Genomic DNA, 5,496 nt, shown 5'->3' on the forward strand with positions numbered 1-5,496 from the left:
ATTGCGTTCTGTAGATGGGAAGAGAAAATGGAAAATAAGATTTTATAAAAATAATATCCTGTCAGTGCGCCTTGAAAAGTTTATATACCCGACTTCTAATATAAAACATCACATTTGTAATAATGTATGTACACAAAGAACATAGTGGGAGATAAATACATGTTCGCTTAAAATAAAATATGTAAATCCAACCCAGATTAGAATACTAAAATTAAGAAAACAGTAGGTAATTATGAAGGAAATGTTTTCTTTTTCCTCCATACTTCCAAGATGGCAAAGTATTCAGTCTAATAACAACTTCAATTAATTTCTTCACATCTTCATATATCGTTGTTTAAGTGATTTTTTATTGCAAAAGTTAGCAGCAGGAAGCTAATTTTTTATGATTTCCTAGAACATGATTATAACTGAGGATTGGGGCGCAATGGCACATGGCGAAACACGCTGTGATATGTGTTAACACCACTTCTTGATTAAAAACTATAGAGTTTTAGGTTCATAAGCTTTTTACTGGCCATTATTAGAGGACATTAATTAACGTAATGGTCATTTTATATTGTGGTCGTTTAGTTATGTATTCCGCAGTTCCTATAAAAATGATATTAATGCTTTAAATACGGTGCCGTTGTTTCTAAGTTAGCCAAATTTATGAGTTTGGCGCATAACAAATAACCATGTTTCGTTTGGAGAAAAGGCACTGACACAACTTTCATAATATTCACAAAAATAAATATGTTTGAAACACAATTTTTTTTTACTTAAGTTTATCGGAAATAGAACCAAAACCGCAATTATATGGTTCTAACTGATTTTCGGAATCGAACGGAGATTGGGGACCCCTAGCCTCTCCAATTCCAGTAAAAACCCAATTTTACAATTTAAAATCGTGTTAAAAAATACAATATTGTTATACAATATTCTTCATATTATTTTCTCGTTGCGTTCCCATTGGTCATTTAACTATTGTTATATACTCTTTTACTCCCTTCTAACTGTCAACCCTTTCGCTTAATTTTTTTTACATAGACATCGTGCAACCCTTTTATGTTACTGGGGTTGTTTGTGTGCCAACTACGACACAAAATGGATAATTAACCGAAAGCATATTGACTAAACCATAACGGTAGCCCGAGCAAAGCGCTTAACTTTTGTTGCCCCAAACTTAACTTTTAATTAACCTTCGCTACAAACCTAGAACTGGTTCATGTCCGGTTGTGGGTCATAGCTCAGTAGGCAGTAAACGAGCTGTGTTAGGATAGTAGTAAAAGAGAGGTCTAAAAGATTTTTCGATTGTGCATCAAATGCTTTACAGGACAAATTGGGCTTCATAAAATTATTTCACAGAAATAGGCACTGTGCCTTCTCAGGCACCCTCAGAATATGCATTTTAAATCTTAAGTTTTTAGGTAGTAGTGGTTTCAAGATCTTGACCTTCGAACTTTGTGAGTGAACATACACAGTGGAAAAGCGTAGTAAAACTTTAAAGTTAAAATATGTAGAACGACTACTATTTCTTAGCTTACTACAATCAGCTGATTAAGCGAACTCGCAGATTAATAAGAGCAGGGGCAGCGGGGATAAAGTAAATTTTTTCTGCACAACATTGAAGATAATGATTGAAAATGATAATAATTAAGATTAAAAGTGTATGTATTAAAAGTGTGACTGTATGTAAGTGTGTATGTATTAAAAGTGTGACTACCTTATTCGCTTCAGCTCTAAAAAAAAGCTTTTTATTTTATTTTATTTTCTTATATGCGTATCTTTTCAAAACAAATTTTATCAAAAAATTAGCTATTTTTTATGGAAGCAATGAGCATACAGGGCATTCAAATTTTAAGAAAAAATAAAGCAAAAATAATGTTCCATTTATATTTAGTGGCGTTTACGTTACTGAAATTTTGATGTCAAAAGTTACCGATCCTTGATATAACAGTGGTAGTCCGCCTGCAAAAGTAAAAAATAATGCTAGAAAACCATATACTAATAAAATATAATTAACTTATGTGCATAAATTTGTACATAAATGTATATAAATTTATGTATAAACATATTAAAACAAATTTAAAGGAAAAAAATAATTTAAACAGTTTCTAATATTTATAAAAAAAAAAAAACTGTATAATATAAACATTAATAACTCTTATTAAAATTTAAGACCACTGGGCAGCTGCAAAGCATTTAAATACCAGACAATGGAATCCATTATCCTTTGTAGGGTATGAGCGAGCTAAAGTTTGTATATTTTTTCATTGCGAACTATGTATGTTATTGAAAAAGGTCTGGTTTGCAATGTGATGTAAAGAAGCCGTACAGTTCAGGGCACCCACACATCTACATTTATAGGTCCTTACTAAGCCAAAGGTCGACCCTTCTGCATAACATAAAGTAAAAAGCAAAAAGTAGCACACAAAAACATTTTTCTCCGACTTATGTTTGACCAAGGAAATCCTTTAGGCAGTCCTTTTCCAAAAGGAGATTTACCAGAGACAGGGTCTCCATGAGCTCACATTCTTGCATAAAATAACAATTTGCATTAAAATTTTAATACGTCCAATATTTTGTTTGCGTTTTTACATTTTGTTCTCCTCTTTTTTATACTTTTGTTAATTCGGCACGTTTAGACTTGAATGGAATCTTAAATAACACATGTAAGACCTAAAACGGGATGTATGGGAGAAGGCATTGCTTAAAAACGATTGCCAAACAAGGATACGAGTTACTAAGTTATTACTTTTTATACATTAACAAGTTACACACTGAAAAGAGCACATTTTCAGGTTCTGCAATCGGCATTAGATACTTCAACGATGAAACCATAATATTCGTAATTTAATGTCTCATAATTTACGCAATATCCTTTCATCTTAACCCAAGCGATAAACTCAACACTACAGTTGCGTCAACTAAAATAGACAGACAAGCAGTCTTTTGTGATTGGAGCTTTGCGGGAATGTCTTAGGCCCTAGAAACTTGCTGTCAAACAAGAAAACCGATAATCATGAAAAGGATATTGTTACGGCCGTTCGATATTGTCTTGAGGATTATTCACAAAATTGCGCACACTGTGATTTAAGGGTTGGCCAATGTATGGCAACAATGATTACAGGATGGAACTCTTGGTACACCAAATAATGTCATCTCAATTTGCCAACACACTGATTTCCTTTCTAGGCTACAACTTTTTACTGCTTTCACTGTCTCCGTGAACCTTTGGTGCCTGATTTGATGACGCGGCGAATGGAATTCAGTGGAGGTTTGACTGGGAGTTAGGATTGGGGACGCACTGTTGATGGCGTGTGTTCGAGGTATCTTAAGTCCTTAGGAAAAACCTTTTCAACATATTGGGTATCTTTATACTTATGGTTGCAGTCGCTAAAGCGGTATTGATGACTTTTCTTGTCTGAAAACAACTGACGTTTTTGCCTTATCCCAATAATATGATGCATTTAAGGAAACAACCCCTTAAGATCTAGGAAACCTAAGAAGGTCCACATGCCATCAATTAGATGCGCCACACCAATCATTAAAGAAAGTGGGTAGTTTGCAAGCAAGAAAATGAAAGTAAGCGAAAGAACTCATTTTGAAGAGGTATCGCCATCCTTTCCTAGACCTTTTCCTTCAATGCATCAATTCCGACAACATGCTACTCACCTTCACTTTTAGCGTAGGTAAGCACTCAAACACATGTTCATTAATGTTACCTTTCTTGCGGTTACCTCACCGAGTGCTGCCGCTTAAGAGTCGACTTACCTTACACTTGCTAACGGTCTAGTCCCTTTACTACGAACAAAAACTTTCTTTGTTCAGAAGAACAACAGATGTCACGACGATTATCTCGATATTAAAATATTGAAATTCGCTGGAATTTTAATCCTTCTTCAATTACGCCTTGTAGGAAATGTTCATAGCGATTTAAAACAGAGATGAAATTCCTTAAAACATAAAATGGTAAGAATATAAAATGAATACTTAATAAAACAAATTTTTAAATTTAAAATTTAGTTTTTGTTTTTTGAAAGCATATGTAAATAATAATGTAGGTAAGATTTACCGGTTACAAATATTGTGCGGTTTTGTTCTTTTAGACACATACATACCAACAGAAAAAGAGAATAATTGGAATTGGTCAATATTTGCCGCGGATCATGATCTACAAACTGAAAATGTTTGACGACGGTTAACAGACAAATCGCAGCCCAGAAACCAGATGAAAGCGAAGCGACTGTCGGCGGACTTACAAATGACGATTGCGTCGTAACGAAAGGATTCCCAATGAGTACTTGAGCACGCGTAGACATCAATATTTACAGAAGGATAACGTCGCCCACCAAAAAGGATGTTTGCCCTAGTTGCAAGAAAACGCAACGCTGCGGTTGATAAAAATTAAAACCCAAGTGCGATTTGTTTAGGACGATCCTCGCTCGTTTTCTATTTGCATTGGTATTAATTTTGTGTGTGATTTTTGATAAGACCTGCGGTTCAATTAAAGATAAGTTTTGGTCACGGGACCGTACGATCTATTGTCTTGCTGGCCATTACAGGATGCTAGTGTGTGTCTTTTACAGGTGAAGCCATTTGATAAGCCTTGAGGGCTTACGTAAATTGAGTTTTAGGCGTTTTCCGGGAAATGGTGTCAAGTTAATATTTGCCAGCTATTGTTTCTGGGAAAAACTGCAGCCAAATATAAGGCATAACTTAACTATTCGGGGGAGATCTAAAACGGTATGTACTATATTTTCACGATTAGAAGAGTGATTTTCGGAAATAATAAAAGTATAATATATTTGTATCCTATATTGTATTTGTCGGAATTTTGCGTTTCCGACTCAATGAATTAGAGTAATTATTCATCTACACGCCGAATATAGTTCAACTCAAACACTAACTAACTCAAACATTCATTAAAAACAATACCTCCATCTAATACTCTATGCTGTTTACCATAGCGTTCTCTCTCTCTAGGTCTTTCCATGACCATAGGGGTAATATGTTTTGATTTGAGTAAGGACTTAAGAAAATAAATGATTATTAAACAATTATGAAACAATTACTTTAGCCCTTTTCCAAAGGAATTTTTAAATTCCAAATTTATATTCCAAGTTAGATTACCTTACCATTATCAATTCCGGGATCTTTAAGAAGTTAGGGAATACGATTTTAATCTAAAACACTCAGTCAAATACCTGTCACAGTAGACCTCAGCATTTACGGCAAACGTCCAGGAAATGATTAATTGGATATCGGAACGACTTGAATAAACGAAGAGGCCACTTGAGGATCACCTCGTAACATAACGTTGGGCGGTCCTTCATATGAACTCTTTCGACGGGAGTAAAGGGTGACATATAAGGCACATTAAAATGCCACAAGGCACCCTCAAAAGATATTTCAATTTTGAACTCTAAGGGAGGGGACAAGAATTGGTTGGGATAAAAACGGGGAAACGGAAAATGTGAACTCATTATCAAGTATTTAGAGATCGAGGTCCCTTCC

Source organism: Drosophila biarmipes, chromosome 2R (genome assembly GCF_025231255.1).
Source record: "Drosophila biarmipes strain raj3 chromosome 2R, RU_DBia_V1.1, whole genome shotgun sequence".
Lineage (NCBI taxonomy): Eukaryota > Metazoa > Arthropoda > Insecta > Diptera > Drosophilidae > Drosophila > Drosophila biarmipes.